Source organism: Callithrix jacchus, chromosome 19 (genome assembly GCF_049354715.1).
Source record: "Callithrix jacchus isolate 240 chromosome 19, calJac240_pri, whole genome shotgun sequence".
NCBI lineage: Eukaryota > Metazoa > Chordata > Mammalia > Primates > Cebidae > Callithrix > Callithrix jacchus.
In genome coordinates, this window is record NC_133520.1 from 17,561,070 (window position 1) to 17,583,399 (window position 22,330).

The window sequence follows — 22,330 nt, forward strand, 5'->3', positions numbered from 1 at the left end:
CTACCAGGGTTACTTCCCACGCTATCTCCTTTGAGTGTCACCAAAGAGACTGCGTCTAATCTTTGAATCTGCAGTGCTTCGGTCAAGCAGGAGGTGTGCCTGCAGCAAATCACCTTTTCCTTGTGGACAGAGGCAGGTCTTAGAGTCAGACTGATCTGCGTTTGCATCCTGGTTTCGTCACTCAGTACCTGTATGATCACGGAGAAGTAATCTAGCTTCTCTGAGCCTCAGTTTCCTGATCTTTACAATGAGGGCAAAAATACTCATTTCTTTCGCTGGTGCTAGAATGTGGTGCAGTCGTGTGTGTAATATGCCCAGCAGGCTCCTGACACCTGCGGGTGCTCAGCTTCTCCCTGTTTCATCCTCTTTTTCTCCATCCCACTTCCCACCTCCTGCACTGATGGGCATCTTGGACTTCCCAGCAGGTGCAGGGACACAGGTGAGCAGAAAGCGTTTAGGGACGTGTCCAGGGTCTTGGCAACAGGCTGGAGTTTGGAAGAAGTCTGGATGAGCAGCCACAGTGCCCTCTCTCTTCCTCATCCCTGGATGCATCCCACCCAGCCCAGAACTGAGAACATTAACCCAGCTCCTCTGATGGAAGACTCCCTCATACAGCTTCAGAGTCTCGGGTTTCCCAGATGCCCTATAGCTTCTCGCAGAGTGCGAAGCCTGCTCCTCTCCCCCAGGGGCCTTGCTGGGACTGCAGTCTTGCTGCTGGTGGCCTAATAGCAGGTGTGCCTGGGTGTACCACGGTGGTGCAGCTTCTCTTATCCCTACTCCCTGATGGTTTGGGTCTCTACAGCTTTCCACCTCCCCTGGGTTGGGCTCTATCCCTGACTCCAGAAGTTAAGTGACGTTGGTTGCAGAAGGTGCCATATTCACAGTCTCCCCTGGGTCTTTGTGCGGTTGTTCCTCTGCCTGGAATGTTCTTCCCACTTGCCTACACTGCATGTAAAACCCTATCTTGGCTTAGATAGCACTTCCTCGAGGAGGCTTTCTCAGAGCCCTCCCTGCCGAGGCGGCGTGCCTTGTGGTATCAGATCCCACTGAACTGTAATTGTATTTACTTTGTGTTTTCCTCCCCACCAGGCTGGGATGATGCACTTGCCCCATTCACAGCTGTATCATGTAGCACAACCCCAGCACCTTTGATGTGTGATAAAATGAATGAATGGGCAAATGAACAAGTGGTGAATGAATGAATGAGTCAATGGACCGGTGTTCCCTCACCCAGGGAACATGCCTTCTTTGCAGCCCTCTTCCACCCCTTACTCACGGATGTGCATTTGATTCCTGAAGCATCAGAGCGGCTCCCCACCCTCCATCCAAGACTCCAGCAGAGCCTGCCTGGGCATCGCTTCCAGGATTACTCCTGGACCAACTTCGCCTGAGTATTTCCACAGCCTCATCATCTGGGGAATATATAAAAATAGTAAATGGTTCCCCTGGCAACCACCACAGCAAATGGTAACCAGGGCGGGCAGTCCAGGAAAGCCTCAAGGTTGGGAGGAGAACAAACGCCATCCTCACTGCTCACTCTCTGAATCTTGGCCGGCCAGGGTTACCTCTGAGCTGCCTTGCCTAGCCTCATGGCTTCCCAGAGACCACCTGCTCTGGAGCCCAAAGGGAAATAACAGGCCGGAGAAGCTGCCCCATCAGCCCAGACCATCTGTCCCTGTCAGTCCCTGGACTGCCACCCCCGCACTCTCTCTGTAGGGTCACCAAGCCAGGCTCTAGGAGATCTTGAGAGTGGGAAAGTCCAGCAGCTGAGACACTAAGCGGGACTGGAGGCAGAGCCTGGAGGGACTGTGACCCTGAGGTGTCAGGGGGTGGAAGCCTAAGGTCTCCAGTGGGTGGTGGTGGGTGCAGCTATCTCAGAGTAGCCTCATCAGCCAGGCTGCTGCCGTCTTTTCCCTGTGCATGAGTGAAGCTTTTGCTCCCCTGCCATCCCCCCACCTCCTGGAATATTGAGTTCACTGCATCCCGGTGGCTGTGGTTACCTCTACCCTGTCCTCGCCCTCGCCCTCGCCCTCGCAGCTGAAGCCTACTTCCTGCCTCGCTGCCCCAGCCTGCCTCTCGTCTAAGTCGGTCCTGATGGACATTACAAGAGCCAGGCCATGTGAGCTGTGCCTGGGACTCCTTTGTCTCATCTCCATGTTTCTGGATTTGGCCTCAGCATTGAGGACTCTCCTACTACTCAGGATCCCTGAAATAAATCTGTTGCCTTCCTGCCTGAGCCCTCTCACTTCTTCCCCTTTCACATTTATGCATGACCCGCCCCTTAATTGTCACTCATAACCTGTGTCTGATTCATACCACTCCACTCTCTCTGCCACTCCTTCAAAGATCAAGCAGTTTCCTTCTGCTAAATAAAATGTATGGGAGGCTATTATTTGGACTGAGCTCCTGCATTAGGCTCCAATAGACCCATCCAAAATGGAGTCACTCACACTAAGTTTTCACCCCATGAAACCAAAAACGAAGCTATTTACTTGTAAGATCTGAGCCTCTGAGAAATCAGTATAGAGTTGATAGTCATACCCCATTAAACTGGCAAGATCAAGATCCTCAATAAGAAAATTAACTTCGAAATGGCCAATCTGCATCTTATTCCTTGTTTCGGCTTTCTTCAGCCTTTTCTGCCTATACAGCTCAGCCCTTAGCTCAGCTCATGGGAGTTCCTTTTCATTTTGTAGACTGGATGCTGCCCAGTTTATGAATTGCTAATAAAGGCAGATTAGACCTTTAAAATTCAATTTATTGAAATTTTATTCTTTGATATGTCCCACAATTTATCTGTCACATCTGATTCCACATATCCATCCATCAACAAAGCAGATGCATATTTCATGCTTATTATATGTCCTGCACTGCCCTAGGTCCTGGGTTTGGGGTGAGATGGGAGGAAGAATTGATTAAAATAAATGCAGGAAACTGCTCTGCTCTTAAGGGTTCCCAAAGAGGAGAACAGTGGGCTGAGTTGCAAAGTGGTTTCTCTAGGACCAGGAGCTGTAGAGATCTACAGGGATCGCAGCCACAGGGTCCTGAGCAAGGCAGGCTGGGGTAGATTGCTGAAGAGTGTTGGGTTTTTCTTGGAAACTTCTGTCCTGGTCTGACCCGCCAGCAGCTGCCTGCATGGGACGACAGTGCCCCCTCGTGGCGATTCCTGGAATGCTCCAGCAGCTGTTTCGTAAAGCCCAGCGGATTAAGCTCGCTCAAGAACGTCTATTTTTGGTTCCCAGTATTTCCATAATGAAATGCTAACAGGAGCAGCCAAATGGCTTCCCAAAGGACCTGAAAGCTGCACTGCCAACCTCCTGTGTCCTCCAGCTCTCTGCTTCCCAGGGGTCAGATCTGCTCTTTCGTTCTCAGGGACAGTTCTCTGTCCCATATGGTTTGATTAAAGGGTCCCAGGGATAGCAACTCTATGTTGGCTTTGCCGAGTCTGACCTCAGAGGGACGGCTGTGTGCACGTTCAGAGTGACGTGTTGGAAAGAACACTGGATCCAGGATCAGGAGGCTCGTCCCACGCCAGCCGCTAAGGAGCTGTGAGATAATAATTTCAATAATAGCTACATTTATTTAGTGTTTACTCTGAGCCAGGCATGGCATCGAGAGCTTCACACACAGAGTTGACTTTGGTCGTCACAAGCCTTTGAGACTGACACTGCGATCTCCATTTTACAGAAATCAAGGCAGAGAGAAGTCGAGTAACTTGGCCACGATCGTACGGTGTGTGTGGCAGAGTCAGGACTGGAGTTCATGTTTCTGGGCATCCACTGTGCTGCCCTGAACTGTGGACCTCACAGAATCGGAAACTAGTGGTGGTGTCCAGACACTGGGGTTTCAAGTGTTCCCCAGGCGATGGCGATACGGAGCCACCGCTGTCATCTCTGGGTTCCACCAGCTCTAACACTGAATGAGCCCCATGCCTTCCGAGAAGTGGAGGTGAAGTTGGGATGAGCGGAGAATCCTGGGTTCAGGCCCTAATCCCCATGGGTGTACAGGGCTGTACAGGGCCACAAGCACAGCAGAAACACCACAATGGCAGAGCACTTGTCCTGCCTGCTGCCCTCTTTACCTGGAGATGGTTTGTAGGACGGGAGAGCAATGGCCTTCCACAACATTCCTCAGAGTTTGTTATGCCACATGTGCTCCAATCTACAGATCCGTCACCTGTCCATTTATCTCAATGCCTCTAGAGCCATTTTCTATTTTTTAAATAGATTCACTTGACAAACACTTGAGACTTATGATGGGCCAGGCCCTGAGTCTGCAGGGGTGGAAGAAGCTGGCATAGCCCCGCTCTTGTGAGTTGACAATCTAGAGGAGGATATTGGCAGTCAGCAAATTATGAAGAGAAAAATAACACTGCACCCTGTGACATGTGCTCTGAAGGGCACACCTATGCACAGTGATGGAAAACAACAGGACGGCAGAGGGACCTAATAAGACAGAATAAGCCGAGCTTTAACAGAGACCAGAAGAATGTTTTTAGCCTGTGCCTCCTGTTGGTAAATGAGCTCTGTTGTGTTCACTACACGCTGGGCAATGTAGTGCAGAGCTTGCTTTGCGCTGGTCCTCTGCTGGAGTCCCCTCCAGGACATGGGGTGGCTGCTGTTGACATTTTCTCCCTGAAGGCCCAGGTATCTCTCCAGAGATGGAGAACTTTGAGCTTCCTTTTCATAGAAAAGACTCAAACTGGTGGCTCTTTGGGGATGGGGCGATGATGGGTGATGTTTGAGGCTGGAGGTTCAGAATCAGAAAAGTCTGCAGTCAGTGCCTTGAGGTTTGCTGACTTTGCTGTGACACCCAAGGCATAGGACCCACAATCAAGTCTGTGGGGAGGGTGCTTGTGGTCCAGGTGCAGGTATATACCTGTGAGCATGTGCATGTGTCCACACACATGTGTGCATGAGAGCAGGCTCAGGCTTCAGCTCCCGGCACACTTGTCTTTCTTCTATTCTGTCTTCTGTGATGGTAGGGCTGGGATTTGGCAAGCCACTTTTGGCTTTGGCAGGGGCTTCCTGTTGGCTTCAGCCGGTAGGGGGTGCTAGAAGAATACTGGAAAGCTGGAGGGAAGCCCTCTTTTTCTTGTTTACTTCCTGTTCTTGTAAGCGGCTCCGGTGGTACCTGACGCCGGCAGCAGCAGTTCCTTCCCCTAGCAGCAGCTAAATCCAGTTTACAGTCTTTCTAACACTTGTAGAACTAATTTCATCACCCCCAGCTCTGACGTCAACACCAGCCGGCAGGCACCCCCACCTCACATGTCTGGTTCCAGCCCCACAAGGTGCTCCTGTCTCTAAGCTGTAATCATTCCAAATGCACCCCTTTGCTGCCTGGCCCTAGGGGTGGTAGTGCTTCCTCCATAACACCTTCTTAGCATTCTCTGACAGTAGTGTGAAGGCGTCCCAACCCCTAACATGAATTTCCTGGACTGTGGGGGCCTTTTGTGCCCTGGTGAGCCCTGGGGAGATCAAAAGCAGTTCGTCTAACCCCTATGTGGTTCGTAACTGCTCTACTCCGAGAAAGCAGGCTGGCTTACCCTTGGAGAGGCCAGTAATTCTGTTCTCAGCTCTTTCCTGTGCGGGCCTCCACATCTCAGGGAGGATGGACAGGTGCATCTCAGTTCCAGTCATCTCAGCACACGCCTCCTGCTCTGCCTCCCTGCTGATCTGCACCTTGGCTGTGGCCTTGCCTGACCTCAGAATGCTCCCAGGAGGAGAGGCCATTGCCTTCTCCATGGCCCCGCAAGTGTGAGCAGAACTGATGGAGAAACTGGGCCAAGCGAGGAGAGAAACTTGAGTGGGAGACCTTGGGGCTGTTGGGAGAGGATACAGAGAAGGTGGCTGCCTTGGATGCTGTGAGTTTCTGTTTCCTTCCTCATTAGTGTCTTTCTTACTGAGAAAATCTCTTTACCTTGAAGTAACTTGACTGAATCTTTGACTGGTTCCCTTTTGCCAAGTGAACCCAAGAAAGAAAAGGAAAGAAAGGACAAGGAACCCAGCATCCACTGAGGACCTGCTGTGTGGCAGGACAGTGCTGGGAGCCCCGCACACATGCAGTCCTTGAGGACTGATTGAGCAGCTCCGGGTGATGGGGGCACAGGTGAGGAGGGGGAGGGGAAGGGTCTTAGAAGAAAGAGTAATGAACACTATATGTCAACACTTTCACAAAGCAGGTGGCCCACCAGGCAGAACCACAGCAGTTCTCTGCCATTACAGATTTCCCTTTCGCCTAACTCTTCTGTGTTTGTATTGGGGTGGCGTGGGGGGAACACAGTTTCTTTTCGTTTAGATCATTTTTAAAGCTTTATTGAGATAATAGATATAGAAAAAAATCACATACATATAAAGAGTACATCTTGATGAGTTTGGATATGCGCATACACCTGTGATACCAGCACCAAAATTCAGGCATTAAGCATATCCATCACGGCCAAAAATTTCCTCCAAAATCTGCATCACCTCCAAAAAGTTTCTTTTGTGTTTTGGTGGTTTTTGTTTTTGGTAGTAGGATCACTAAGTATGAGATCGGTCCTCTTAACGTATTTTAAAGGGTGCAACTTCTGTGTCGTTAACTATAGGTACCATGTTGTTCAGCAGAGCTCTAGAACTTACTCATCTCACATAACCAAATTTTATACCCATTGAGCAAGATTTCTCCAGGTCCCTTTCGCCCAGCTCCTGGAAACTGCCATTCTATTCTCTGCTTCTATGAGTCTGACTATTTTGATACCCCAGGTAAGTGGAATCATGTGGTATTTGTTGTTCTGTGTCTGGCTTTTTCACTTAGTATAATACCCTCTAGGTTCCTCATGTTGTTTCCATTGGCAGGATTTCCTTCTTTTTTAAGGCCGAATAATATTCCGTTGTGTGTATTTGTCACATTTTCTTTACCTATTCATCTGTTGATGGACGGATATTTGGGTTATTTCCGTATCTTGGCTATTGTGAATAAGAAAAAATACACTTTCTCAACCCAAAGCAAACAGAGAAACATTGTGCAAAATACAAGTGTCGACAGAAAGGCAGGCTGGGAGGATAAGCAATGGCTGGCACGCAGCGCAGATCAGGCTTCTGAGAGAACCGTGGCACCCTGGCACACCTCTTCTGCCAGGACCAGCCTCACTGGGGGAGTTTGTCAGTGCTTTGCAGACCCCCATAGGTCCCACCTGGTTCTGGTTTGTAGAGGGAAGCAGTGGGACCCAGCCCCACCAGTGGGAGTTCAGAGCTTGCTGTCAATTCTGCCTGTTCTGCCAGGGGTGTGTCTGAAAGGACTGACATAAAATGCCCCTGTGTCTGGTTCTCTCTGCACCATTTAAAAACTCTCTGATAGTGATCAGCACAGCTATTAAAGCTATCAGGTGGAAATAAGTGAATCAGAGCTGACTGGTGGCTGACTCTGACCCCTACTCCCCAGCCACACGTCTGGGGTAGAAACTGGTCACATAAATGGAACTACAGTCTTGCTCAGGCTTTCCATTTGCCCCAGACTCTGAGTAGGGAATCTGGCTCTCCCTTTTGGGATGTTCCCAGCAAGCATTCTACCTGAGCTCACTCCTCACCTGCCCAACTCCTGTGATCGGGGGTGGCATCTGCAGCAGCTGCCCTCAGTGCCTCCAGAGCTCGAGAAGGTGCCATATCACAGATGGAGGGAGGTATGCCACCCATGAAGATTTCCTCCCTGACAGTGTCCCGGACAGCCGTGGTACACGGTGCTCTCCTTGGAGGGAAGATACCTGTATCTGCCTTGGGCCACATGTCAGTTCTGACGCTGAGTGGCCATGTTCTCCCGGGTCTCACCAAGATTCTTGGGTGAGCAGCCCTCCCTGTCATTTCCTTAGGCTCAAGTCTTCAAGGACTAGGCTAGAGGCTGACCTGAGTGACCAGCACCAAGTGGTCCTCCAAGCTGTCCTTCCTCCTGGACGTCCCCGGAGAGGCTCTCAACGCTCTCGGACCAAGACCTCTTGCCTTTCTCTTGGGATGAACTATTTCTCATTCTTAGTCTCTCACACCAGTGGACTCCTGGGATCCCAGCCCATAAGATGTGCCTGAATCTCCCCTCTGCAAACACCCCACTGTGCACAAGTGTTGTTATCCTCATGTTGTGAGTGGGGAAACTGAGGCCCTGAATGTCGGATGACTTGCTCGAGGTCACTAAGAGTCTCCAGATCCCTAACACTGAGTCAGCCCTATGCTCACCACACAACATTGTGTTACACACCACCTCACTGTTGTGGCCAAAAGTTATGCTTTGAGATCATCATCTTGCTCTGTCCAGGGACCCGCAGGCTGTTCTGAGGTTGGACTATGGTGGTTCCCATGCAGGCCCAGCATCAGAATTGCCTGTGAAACATTGAGAAGCTCAGGTGCCAGAGCCCAAGCCCAGGGAGTTCTGGCTCACTAAATCCAGGTGGGCCCAGGTGCACAGGTATCTGTAGAGTCAATTCTCATTCTCACGGTAGTCATGTTTTATAAAGTTTCTGTGAACACTGAATTAGCAGATACTGAACCTTTGCTCCCAGGGGAAACAGGGTTAGATTCCTGTGTCTCTGGTTACAACCAATACATAGCCTTGTTTCATGCGTGTTTCTATTAAAGACACGTTTTTTACTCTCTATTGTTGATTCATTGACACTGAACTCACGGCCAACAGCACCATAACTTGTGTCTGAAAGAAGCTTGGCGGACACACGTGTTTTCTCTGTAAGGGACATCACAGCCTTCTCATGCTTAGGAACACCAGAAAGCACTTCAGCACTCTGCTTGGGGACATTTAAAAAAATCTTTTTTCTTTTCTTATTTGTTTTTTTGAGACAGAGTCTCGCTCTTGTTGCCCAGGCTGGAGTGCAGTGGCATGATCTCAGCTCACTGCAACCTCCGCCTCCCAAGGTTCAAGCCATTCTCCTGCCTCACCCTCCAAAGTAGCTGGGATTACAGGCATGCACCACCACGCCCAGCTAATTTTGTATTTTTAGTAGAGACGAGGTTTCTCCGTGTTGGTCAGAGTGGTCTCGAACTCCTGACCTCAGGTGATCCGTCCTCCTTGGCCTCCCAAATTACTGGGATTATAGGTGTGAGCCATCGTGCCTGGTCTCTTTTGTTTTCACAGATCATTGGGGAATAGGCAGTGTTTGGTTACATAAGTTCCTTAGTGGTGATTTGCGAGATTTCGGTGCACTCACCCAAGCAGTATACACTGTACCCAATTTGCAGTCTTTTATGCCTCACGCCCTCTCACCCTTTCCCCGGAGTCCCCAAAGTCCGTGGTGTCATCCTTATGCCTTTGCGTCCTCATAGCTCAGCTCCCACTTACGAGTGAGAACATCCAATGTTTGGTTTTCCATTCCTGACTCACTTGACTTAGAATAATAGTGTCCATTCTCATCCAGGTTGCTTCGAATGTGGTTAGGGGACATTTTCAACAGGGAAATTGCCAACACAAAGCACAAATACAGGAAAAATGTGGCACCAAATAGCCTGAAGAAAGGACACTTGTTTGCAGTGTGAGAACTAAAGCCAGTGGGCTGAGTGGGTCTTGTTCCATCCCCGCTGGGAACGTGTGTGGTGAGCAGCCCTCATTCTTCCCTACTCTGTGTGTGCCTAAGAATGACCCCAAAAGCGCAGCCAGTATTGATTTTGGGGTTACAGATACAATTTTGCAAGCAGGTGAATTTGTATATATGGAATCCATGAATAGTGAGCATGGGCTGCGTTTTGCAAGCTCTGTTTGCCCAGCGGTGTGCTGAGTCTCACAGCAACCGGCAGTAGGAGTTGGCCGGGTATGAGGATGGTGCAGGGGAGCCGTGGAGCGGAGGCCCGAGCTGCTGCGGAGGGTGGAGAGAGCAGGTCAGCCTCAGGGCAGCTCTGTAGTTTCCAGGTTGCAAAGCTGGACCCACGCGGGACCTGAAGCTGAGGCCAAACCGCAAGGCCTCGCTAGCTCTTGCTACTGGAGCTGGACAGTGTATCGCTGGGATGCCCTTCCCCACCCAGAGCTGACAGGTGGCTGAACACCCTGCCCCTGCCTCAGACACTCTTGTTTGCCCTGTCCCAGCAGGTCCAGCTGCAGTGAGGATGGGGAGTGGCTCAGAAGGAGCATCAGGCACAGCCTGTGAGGTGGGGCCGGGAAGATACTAACTACTCATCAGCACCTAACCTTGCTTAGTGTGTTCCCATGTACAGACACCTCATTTACTCTCTATTGTTGGCTCACGATTGCTGGACTCTAACTCATGCCTGAACGCAGCTTACCTAACCCACGATGCTCTCTGTAAGGCACAGTGCAGTCTCTTGCCCTTAGGAACACCCCAAGTTTGACTGGACCCCTCATTCTCTACCTGAGCCAGTCTGCTCTGAAAGTAGATAAACAGAGGTCATAGAGAACATTCTTTCTCCAGGACGCTCAAAGGAGGACGTGGGTCCCGGCCAGGCAGTGCTGAGGACTGGCTCCCAGGCAGACTAGGGCCTTCCCAGCCCTGAGATGAAAGGAGGTGTGAGGTTAAGACGGCCCCAGAGCTGAGCTTGGGAAGGGGGATTGAGCCGCCTTATGCATACAAGTTCTGACAGTCAGTGCCTCTGGGGACATGTGAGGCCTGTCCTCCGTGGGAAGCTCGGATTCCTGTCTACCCTTCCAGTTTTCTGGGCCCCCAGCTACCTGTGTGGGAGGAAAGGGGTGGCTTGTCTGGGAAGCCCTTGTCACTGGGTTATGGGTATCCTCCGGGGAAGGCGAGGTACTTACTGAGAAGCTGCAGGGAACTGACACCAAAAGGGAAGCTCCCTGAACTCATTTCTCCAGAATTCTCCCTTCTGTCTCTTTTAAAGGGTTTCATCTTTATAAGCTCCAAACAGCTTATTCAGTAAAGTCATTCAGAAAAAATAAATCCTCATTGGCAATGGTTTCATTTCGTCCTTCCCTCCCTCAAGGACAAGGATTATCTGGCTAAGGAAGCCATTGCCTCCCTCTCTGCTTTATCTCATTCAAACATCATTTTATTCGCTTTTGCTACATGCCAGGGGCTGATCGCAAGGGGGTTCCTCCCCCAGATAAATGTCTTGGCTTGTGGGTCCCTTCTGGCTAGCTTCCCTGTCTCCCACTGCTGCCCCTCACACATCCCAACTGGGATCATTTTGGATACCTCCTGGAAAGTGCCCCGCCCCACCCCGGCACAGGGCACACTCTGGCCCTGGCAACTTGTAGCACCTGCCTTCCTGGTAGCCCGGGCGGCCTCAGGCATCTTCTTTCCTCACTGCATGCGTCTTCCTTGAAGACTCAGCCCCTGCCTTTGCGTCAGCAGCCCCTCGCTGAGGCCTGTTGCCCTGCAGGCTCTGGGGTCTGGGCTTGCTTCCATGGATTTCTTGTTTGAACTGGTGTGTGCGTGTGTGTGTGTGCGCCAGTGTGTGCGCGCATGTGTGTGTGTGTGCGCGCGTGCATGCCGGTGTGTGTGCATACTCTCCATCAGTCCTCATTGCAGCTTCCTAGGGGCAAGGATCGTTTCTTTTCCTACCTCTGGACATTTGATCTATGGTCCTGACTGACTGTCCTGAAGTCATGGGTGAAGGGACATCTTGGGCCCCAGGCAGGATTTCTGGAGGAGAAGAATTAGAGAGCTGCCACCTCTCCACTCTCTGACTTTCTTTCTCCCACTGCGGTCTGGCTTGCCCAGGGAGGCCACCCCAAATGTGCTTTCAAGGACTCAGATCAGCAGAGAGGAGCTGTTGAACCTAAAAAAACACAGCTCCCCCAAGGCAGGAGCTCTCAGCCAGGAGGACTCTGGGATGGTTTTCAAACTATGCGATGATGACGTGGCCTAGGGGTTCCTTGCAGGTGACTCCTGCTGGGGGTGGGGGAGGCAGGGCCCGGCCCCTAACCTCCATCAGTCAAGCAGCTCCTCCAATTTGATTAGGCTGTTGTGCTTAGTTGCATTTGAAAAATGTTCTTCTGTGGCTTCAAAGCTTAGAACACCTTCACCCTATTCTAAACCTACAGCCTCCTTCTGTTCCTGCCATACACACAGCTGTCCACCATTGGCTGGAGGGTTGGATGGAGGAGCCCACGATCACCTTCCGGAAGCTGGGACCCCAGCGGCCATGTCTCTGCAGGAATCCAGCCTTGAGCCTCCGCTTGTCGCTAGTTGGAGAAGGCAGTGTCCAGGGCTAGCTCAAGGCTGCAAGCGTTCACGTGAGCCACACTGAAAGGGTGTGGAGAGATGGGCCGCTGGTGCTTCTCTGGCCTCAGACCCAGGGAATTGGGGATTCCAGATACATGACGTACACCAGGAAGTGCCACTTTCTGAAGGAAAGAGCCTTTACCTAGGAGTCCAAAGGCACGGGCTCCCATCTGGCTTCCACTCACCAGCCATGGGACCCATGGAGGTGACACCCCTGCTCCTCCTTCCTCACTGGGTTATACCGTGAAGCTGCCAGTGTGCTCTGAAAGCCTATGAGTGCTGTTGACATGCCGGGTGCTGCTGTGGCTCTGCTCACAGTCGCCAGGTCAGGGCTCTCCTGGGGTATTTGGGGCAGCCCCTGGCCTGGTGCTTCTGGGCTGAGCTTGAGAAGAATGGGACAGTCACCAACTTAGGCGTGGGCAGTTTGCTTGGGAGGCCCTGGCCTGTCTTGGTCCATTTTGTGTTGCTATGACAGAGCACCCGTGGCTGGGCAATTCAGTTTTTTAGAAAAGAGGCTTATTTGGCTCATAATCCCGGCGGCTGGAAGGCTCAAGTTTGGGCAGCTGCACTGGTGAAAGCCTCAGGCTGCTTCAAATCATGGGGAAAGTGAACGGCGAGCGAGTGTGTGCACAGAGATCACATGGAGAGAGAGGAAGCAAGAGAGAGAAACTGAGGAAGCAAGACCCTTTCAGCAACCCTGCTTTCGGGAACCAATCTATTCTCTTGAGCGCCAGAACACACTCATGAACCTATTCATGAAGGATCTGCCCCACGACCCAAACGCCTCCCACTAACACCACCACACTGGGGATCCAATTTCAACATGGCTTTAGGCTGGGACAACCCACATCCAAACGGTAGCGTGGCCAGACCCACCAACCTGGGCAGTGTGTGGGCGTCTAGGGTTTTGTTAGGAATGGAATAGGTGGCCCTGGGCACCCTGAGATGGCTCCAGGGGCTTTAGGGGAAGGTGGGCTTTGGGCATAACAATGGGCCTGTTAGGGCAGCCCCAAGACACGAGTCTGTTTATTTCCACTCTTCTAGTCCTGGATGAACTAATTTGCCCACCCTAATCCAGGGCAGGCATGAGACCCAGGTGTCTTCCCAGGGGAAGTGGAATGAGGGTGGCCTGCCTGTCCCAGGACGTCAGCTGGGCAGCAGGCCTGGAAGAGGGGAACCTTTGACTCAGGAGGAGCTTACATTAGTGGTGGTCTGGGAAATGCCCCACAAAAAATGGAAAAGAAGCAGATGGCAGATCAGGACTGGATGTGGCAGTTAGGGTGACCTGCAAAGGAATGCAAAAGAATGGGCTTGCAGGTCCCAGGAGGGAGTTCCTTCCTAGGCTGCTTTCTCCCGCATCCTCCCTACAGGCCTGTCAGCCTCGTCAAGACGCAGGGGTTTGGAGATCAGCGAGCTGCAGCCTGCACATGCGCCGTGGACTGCTGCCTCTGTCGGGAGCCTTAGAAATATCTTTGCATTATACAAGTCACAGGTGGTCACAGGGGAAAAAAAGTGCAAACAACAAATGTACAAAGAAAAGGAAAGTTTTCCCTGCTCACCAATAGCCTCTGGCCCCATAAGAATTCCTAACTTGGGAGAGCCAAGGACTGTGTTTAAGTGTCATTCTACCTGCAGGCGTGCCTGTTAACATGCATTGCCAGGTGACAGTCCTAATCACACACTCAGGCAGCAATGACTGGGATAACCCAGCTCAGGTCATCTCAAGCCAGCTCTCTTAATGTGGATTGCATTATTTGGCCTCATACATTTTTGTTTGTGCAAAGCTACCTTTCTAGAGGTGCCTGGTTCTGGCTGAAATCGAGTTGAGTTTGGATTGAATGAGCCCAAATCCATCAGTGGAATTGGGTGGGTGACCTGAACCCAGAGATGATCTTTTGGTGTAGGGGGAGGATTGGTGAGAAAGCTGGAGTGAGGACCCTGCAGCAGAGTGACCTGAAAGACAAAAGGTCACGCTGTCCCCACTGCCACAAGTCTCTTCCTCTGGGTTAATAGGAACTGGTTCTGGCACTGGCTGCATGACCTCTAGGAAGCATTTGAGGAGTGCTCCCCATGTGCTCCTCCAGCCAGCCCTCCATCCCTCTCCTCCTTGCTGGGGAGGCTGCCTGAAGCCATCCCAGTGGGCTGCCAGCTGGTCAAGGCAATGTGAGGGAGGAGCGTGAGGTCCCTTTGTCAGCAGCCTGGCTCCCTCCTACTGGGCTGGGGTGTAGCAGTGGCTGATTTCTCTCCCGAAGGTCCTCTGGTTCTCACGGACATGGACAGTCCTCTGCTATGTACCAGGCCATGGAAAACAAGCAAGTGGCCATTACTATTCAGTTAAAGTCCTATTCATGAATAGGAGTTTATTCCAACCAATTCAAACCACAGGTGAGTTGGTGGAGGACTCCGAAAAGAGGAGCACCGTCCCAGAAAATGACAGGAACACAGATGCTGTGGTGAAGATCACAGACTTTACATGAGTTGGATGAGTCTCCACATCACTTACTAGCTGCCCAAAGTATGGCTTTGGGCAACATACTTAACTTTTCTGAACTTCAGTTTTCTTTGTTTGTTTTGTTTTTTTGAGATGGAGTCTCACTCTGTTGCCCAGGCTGGAGTGAAGTGGCATGATCTTGGCTCGCTGCAACCTCCACCTCCTGGGTTTAAGTGATTCTTCTGTCTCAGCCTCCTGAGTAGCTATGATTACAGGCACGTGTGTCCACGCCCAGATAATTTTTGTATTTTTAGTAGAGATGGGGATTTGCCATGTTGGCCAGGCTGGTCTTGAACTCCTAACCTCAGGTGATCCACCCGCCTCAGCCTCCCAATGTGCTGAGATTGCAGGCATGATCCACTGAGCCCAGCCTGAACTTCAGTTTTCTTATCTGTAAAATGGGGTGACCGGGCACAGTGGCTCACACCTGTAATCCCAGCACTTTGGGAGGTTGAGGCAGGTGGATCCCCTGAGGTCAGCAGTTCGAGACCAGCCTGGCCAACATGGTGAAACCCCATCTCCACTAAAAATACAAAAATTAGCCAGGCATGGTGGCAGACTCCTGTAATCCCAGCTACTTGGGAGACTGAAGCAGGAGAACTGCTTGAACCTGGGAGGCGGAGGTTGCAGAGAGCCGAGATGGTACCACTGCACTCCAGCCCAGGAAACAGTGAGACTTTGTCTCAAAAGTAAATAAAATAAAATAAAAACAATGTACTGGGCAAGAGAAGAACATACAAAAGAGACTATACTGTATGATTCCATTTCTATGAATTTCCAGAACACACAAAGCCAATTTATGGTGACAGAAATCAGAACAGCTGTCGCTATGGGAGACGGTGGGGAATGGCCTCAAGAGGCAAGAGGGCACTTTCTAGGGTGATAGATGTTTGCATGGACTCAGTGTCGGTTATACAGTGTATACAATTATTACAACTGAAGGAACTGTATACTTAAAAATCTGTGCGTTTTATTACGTGTAAACTATGCTTTGATTAAAAAGGAACTGTGGAAAATACATACAAGAGAGGCTAAACAAAGCTAGAAATTGGTCCTTGAAGAGACTGGGAAAAATGACAAACCTCTGTTGATATTGATCAAGAAAAAGCTGTCTAATATCTAACAGCCAATATCAGAAATGAAAAAGGGCATCCCTACAGATAAAGTTGAATGTAAAAAAGTAATGAGAGAGGCTGGGAGCAGTGGCTCATGCCTATAATCCCAGCACTTTGGGAGGCTGAGGTGGGTGGATCACCTGAGGTCAGGAGTTCGAGACCATCCTGGTTCAACCAGGTGAAACCCCGTCACTACTAAAAATACAAAAATTAGCTGGGCATGGTGGTGCATGCCTGTAGTCCCAGCTACTCGGGAGGGTGAGGCAGGAGAATTGCTTGAACCCAGGAGGCGGAGGTTGAGGTGAGCCGAGATCGCGCCATTGCATGCCAGTCTGGGTAACAACAGCAAAACTCCGTCTCAATAAAAAAAAAAGAAGGAGGGGAGTGAGCTGACCTATGTCACAGACCTACTGTCTGCCCTGGCCTGGCTCCTCTCCAGGCAGCCCCCAGCATCTTCCTGCCCAACCAGGAGCAATTCTACTTTCTTTTTCTCTTTTTTCTTTTCTTTTCTTTCTTTTTTTTTTTTTTTTTTAAGGAAGGCTGTGGCAGATGGGGCAGGCTTATGGGGAAAGAGGGGCTTGAAGAGACAAGAAGACAAGAGTCTCTTTTCCTCTCCTCCCACTGTCCCTGGGTCCAAGCCATGCCCTCAGCATCTGCTCAGCTGGGAGTATGTGTGTTGGGGTGAGGACGGGGTAGAGGGGTATGCTGCTTTCCCTGCCCTGTGGCCTGTGGCTAAATAGTGAGTGTCCCCAACTGTGTTAGTACTCTGTCGTTGCATAAGAAGAGTATCACAAACTTAGCAGCTTAAAACTACACATGTGGCCGGGCGCAGTGGCTCACACCTGTAATCCCAGCACTTTGGGAGGCTGAGGTGGGTGGATCACCTGAGGTCAGGAGTTCAGACTAGACTGGTTCAACATGGTGAAACCCTGTCTCTACTAAAAGTACAAAATTAGCCAGGCATGATGGCAGGCACCTGTAATCCCAGCTACTCAGGAGGCTGAGACAAGAGAATCACTTGAACCTGGGAGATGGAGGTTGCAGTGAGCCAAGATCGCACCACTGCACTCCAGCCTGGGCACAAAGAGCAAAACTCTGTCTAAAACAAAAAACAAACAAAAACTACACATATTATTATCTCATGGTTTCTGTTGTCAAGAGACTAGACACAGCTTAATTGGGTCCTCACCCTTGAACCTCAGAAAGCTAACATCAAGGTGTCAGCTGGGAGGTGCTCTCATCTGGAAGCTAGCCTGGGGAAGAATCTGCTTCCAAGCTCACTTGGGTTGTTAGCAGGATTCATCTCTTTGAGGTTATAGGACTGAGGGTCCTGGTTCTTGATGGCTGGAGGCTGAAGCTTGTAGAGGCTGTCTCCATTTTTAGGAGGCTACCCACAGATCCTCGCTATGTGTGTCTCCACAACATGACTGGCTACTTCATCGAACCAGCAAGGAGAGTCTCTAGAGCAGGCTGTCTAGCAAGATGGAATCTTATATAACAATGTAATTAAATGAGTGACACTCCATCGCCTTTGCCATCTTCTGTTGGTTAGAAGTGAGTCACACAGTTCCTACCCACACTCTATTTCTATATATATCCCATTATCAGTAGTCTTTTTCTGAATGATTTGAGAGCAAGCCGCAGACAAAATACCTCATAGTCCTTAAATACTTGAGTTTGTATTTGTCCCAAAAAGAAGGGCCCTCTCCTGCAAGACCATACACAACACAATCTTCCAAGTTAAGAAACCAACCGTGATTCAGCATTATCATCCCATCTGTAGACCCTAGAAGTCTTTGATGGTTTCCTTGCTACGTAACAGATGATGTTCCAGGTTCGCCCTGTAATTTCTGCCCGTACCTGAAGTCAGCCTCTTCCCCAATAAACCGTCATGACTTTTAGGAATAAATGGCATTTCAAGACCTCCATCTAGGGCCTTAATGTCGATTTTTATTATTATTTTTTTTGAGATGGAGTCTTGCTCTGTCACCTAGGCTGGAGTCCAGTGGCGCTATCTCCTCTTACTGCAACCACTGCTTCCCAGGTTCAAACGATTCTCCTGCCTCAGCCTCCCGGGTAGCTGGGATTAGAGGCATATGCCACCATGCCCAGCTAATTTTTTGTATTTTTAGTAGAGATGGGGTTTCACCATGATGGCCAGGCTGGTCTCCTGACCTTAAGTGATCCGCCCACCTCAGCCTCCCAAAGTGTTGGGATTACAGGCATGAGCCATCGCGTCCGGCCACATCCATTTTTAAGCATTTTAATTTGATATTGTATTACACACACATTTTTTTTTTTTTTTAGACGGAGTTTCGCTCTTGTTACCCAGGCTGGAGTGCAATGGCGCGATCTCGGTTCACTGCAACCTACGCCCCCTGGGTTCAGGCAATTCTCCTGCCTCAGCCTCCTGAGTAGCTGGGACTACAGGCACGTGCCACCATGCCCAGCTAATTTTTTGTAATTTTTAGTAGAGACGGGGTTTCACCATGTTGACCAGGATGGTCTCGATCTCTTGACCTCGTGATCCACCCACCTCGACCTCCCAAAGTGCTGGGATTACAGGATTGAGCCACCGCGCCTGGCCCACACATTTTTAAATGTAAGTAAATACTTTTAAGAACATTTTCTGGCCGGCACAGTGGCTCCCACCTGTAATCCCAGCACTTTGGGAGGTCAAGGCGGAGGATCACGAGGTCAGGAGATGGAGACCATCCTGGCTAACATGGTGAAATCCTGTCTCTACTAAAAACACAAAAAATTACCTGGGCATGGTGGCACGTGCCTGTAGTCCCAGCTACTCAGGAGGCTGAGGCAGGAGAATTACTTGAACCAGGGTTAGGGGGCAGAGGTTGTGGTCAGCCGAGATTGTACCACTGCACTCCAGCCTGGATGACAGAGAAAAAAAATGTTTTTTATTTGATTGTTCCTTGTAGAGCAGGACTAGCCCTTAGGCAGTGCATTGAGAGTAGCCAGTACTTTCATTAATGTATTATAATGCCTATTAGGCATCAGGTAGTTTTCTGGAAGAAGGTGGGTTATAAAGTAGAATAATTTCATGTCACCAATTCTAGGACCTAAAGAAGTGAGGGAAGGCTTGTGGGTCCATGGGCAGGGAGGCCTTGTGCTGTGAGGTCTCAGTGGATCCTGTGGGTCAGAGGGGCTGTCGCGCGTGATTTGTAGAAGAGCCTGGTCTCCCAGCCGGGGCTGAAAGCTGGAGCGTCTTTGTATCCATTTGGCTGGTGAGGAAGAGATGTTTGAGTGAAAATGGGGCCAGGTAATGAGGGCAGGTGACTTCTGTTGCCATGTTTACCAGCTTGGGTGCCCTTGGGGACTGATGGCTGCACAAGAGACGAACAGCTGAGCCTTCTGAACAGCAGCTGTAGGTTCCCCCTCAGGTGTGCTCCATGACACCTGACTTCTGCATGAACAGGTAAGAGTCTCAGGGCTCAACAGATAATTCTGAGCACTGCAATTGACCCTGCCCTGCTCCTAGGCCTTCAGACACAGGAGCTGAGGGTGGTTGAGTTTGCTCCAGTGAGCTATGAACAAGGGAGAGCTATGGAGGTAGGAGGTGAAGCACCAATAGGATCCTGGGGTGAGGGGGGTGCTGCTCCCAGAGTCCATTCTTGGTTGACTCAGGTGCCCACTGGGCAGTTCTGTGGACAACAGGGCTCCAGGTCAGGTGCATGGGGGTGGGGGAATGTGCCAAAGGATGGCTCCATTTCCTAAAAGGAATGTGAATGGAGCCCTGGCCACAGGTCCGGGCTCCATAAGAACATGGTTTTTGGCTTCCAAGTCCCACCTCCACCCTCCCCAACCCCCTGCTAATAAAATAAATAAATAATAAAACATAAAAAAAGAACAAGGTTTTTTGGCCAGGCACAGTGGTTCAAGCTTGTAATCCCAGCATTTTGGAGGCCGAGGCGGATGGATCATGAGGTCAGGAGTTTGAGATCATCCTGGCCAACATGGTGAAATCCTGTCTCTACTAAAATACAAAAAAAAAAAAAAAAAAAAAAAATTAGCCCAGCATGATGTCATGTGCCTGCAGTCCAAGCTACTCAGGAGCCTGAGGCAGGGGAATCGCTTGAACCCAGAAGGCGAAGGTTGCAGTGAGCTGAGATCCCACCACTGCACTCCAACCTGGTGACAGAGCGAGACTCCGTCTCAAAAAAAAAAGGGCGTAGTGGCTCATGCCTGTAATCCAAGCACTTTGGAGGCCAAGGCAGATGGATCACCTGAAGTCGGGAGTTCAAGACCAGCCTGACCAACATGGTGAAACCCCGTCTCAGAAAAAGAACAAGAATTTTTTTCCTCTGTTCCATCAGCCCAAAGAGATGTCTGTCTACCTGCACCAAGTCATAGTGACGGCTCTGGGTCCCCGGTGTAACACTGAGGACCTGGCCTTTAGGGTCTGCCAGTTTTTGCCCCAATACATCCAACAATGACTCCCTGAACCTCAGTTTCCTCCTTGACAAAATGAAGATAGTGAGAACACCAGCATGGGGCTGCTGTGCGAGCTAAATGGGTTGGTGTGTGCCAGTGGTCTTGCAGAGGGTCTCAGAAAGAATTTGGCCCTTTTTTCTCTCATCCCGTTAGAGAAACTGAGCATCTATGTAAAGGATATGAGTGTCTTTGGAGAGGTTGTAGACTCACCTTCAGGAGCCACAAGACTCCTAGATGTGTAAAGCAGCAGGTATGAGAAGATAGGGAGGGGACAAAGCAGAGACAGCATCCCAAGGAATCTAAAATAGAAACCTTTAAAGCTGTGCTGGCCAAACAGCCTGGGAGATGGCCACCAGCTTTACTCTGTGTCCCCACATTTATGTCCCCACATTGCTGGGCTTGTATAAGCAAATAAGAGCCAGGATGAGTAGCGCCCCAATATTTGAGAGGACACTTGGGGTACGTCCAAGCCTCTCCTGCTCCATGTCACACAGCGCACCCAGGCTGGACCCTTAAAAGAGCATTTTGGGCCAGGCACGGTGGCTCATGCCCGTAATCCCAGAACTTTGGGAGGCCGAGGCAGGTGGATCACTTGAGGCCAGGAGTTGGAGACCAGCCTGGCCAACATGGCAAAACCCCATCTCTACTAAAAATACAAAAAGTAGCCAGGCATGATGGTGCATGCTTGTAATCCCAGCTACTTGGGAGAATGAGACATGAGAGTCACTTGAGCCCGGGAGGTGGAGGTTGCAGTGAGCTGAGATCACACCACTGCACTCCAGCCTGATGATAGAGGGAGACTCTGTCTCAAACAACAACAACAACATAACATTTGAAAACAAAACACTGGAAGGTATTATTACCTCAAATTATAGCTGAGGTTCAGAGAAGCTGGGACACGAAACTGGGATCACACCCCAAACAAGTGCTATGTCTAGATTTGAACTCAAAGAGATGGGTCTTTGAAGAGCTCCAGTCTATATCTGTAAGGCCCTCTGCCTCTATGCCAGGGTGCCACGAAGATGAGAACTGCTCTGTGCAACACTTCCCAGATAACGTGGAGCAAACAAACAGTTCCTGAGTTTTCCTGAACTCAGAGGGCACCCAGGAGAGGGGAGGAGCTGCATTCCAAAGATTAGATTCCTATTCGCAGCTCCAGCACCACAGGAATCTACTCTGCCCTCCTCACTGGGCTGAGTGAAATGGAACAAAAGATTTGAAAGTGCTCTGTAAGTTGGTAGGTGCCGCACAAATGCGGGATGATTGCAACTTGCTTTTTCTCACTGCACAATGACTGGACTGATAAATTATGAGGTTGGTCGAGACCATCCTGGCCACCATAGTGAAACCCTGTCTCTACTAAAAAGACAAAAATTCACTGGGCGTGGTGTCGTGTGCCTGTAATCCCAGCACTTTGGGAGGCTGAGGTGGGCAGATCACGAGGTGAGGGGTTCAAGACCAGCCTGATCAACATGGTGACACCCCATCTCTACTAAAAATACAAAAATTAGCTGGGCACAGTGGCGCGCACCTGTAATCCCAGCTACTCAGGAGGCTGAGGCAGGAGAATTGCTTGCACTTGGGAGGCGGAGGTTGCAGTGAGCCGAGATCATGCCACTACACTCCAATCTGGGCCACAGAGCAAGACTCCCTCTCAAAAAAAGAAAGAAGAAAGAGAGAAAGAAAGAGAAAGAAATTATGAAGAGGCCGGGTGCGGTGGCTCACGCCTGTAATCCTAGCACTTTGGGAGGCCGAGGTGGGTGGATCACCTGAGGTCAGGAGTTTAAGACCAGCCTGGCCATCATGGTGAAACCCCATCTTTCTAAAAAAAAGAAATTGTGAAGAAAGAAAGAAAGAAAGAAAGAAAGAAAGAAAGAAAGAGAGAGAGAGAGAGAGAGAGAGAGAAAGAAAGAAAGAAAGAAGAAAGAAAGAAAGAAAAAGAAAGAAAGAAAGAAAGAAAGAAAGAAAGAAAGAAAGAAAGAAAGAAAGAAAGAAAGAAAGAAAGAGAGACAGAAACTGTGATTTTCTCAGAGCTTCACATACGTCAAGAAAATAGGCGAACGCTGGAAGAGGAGAAGCTGCTGCCAGGTAGGAGGTAAACGAATA

The 22,330-nt window shown here is 50.2% G+C and overlaps 1 long non-coding RNA gene across 1 annotated transcript; it reads left to right on the forward strand.

Moving 5' to 3' along the window:
- The first annotated feature begins 5,965 nt into the window (after positions 1 to 5,965).
- LOC118149523 (uncharacterized) lies at positions 5,966 to 8,616 on the forward strand. The gene is made up of 3 exons (XR_004737062.3): positions 5,966 to 6,108; positions 6,587 to 6,743; positions 7,847 to 8,616. It is a non-coding gene; the product is annotated as an uncharacterized LOC118149523 (long non-coding RNA).
- Positions 8,617 to 22,330: the final 13,714 nt, after the last annotated feature.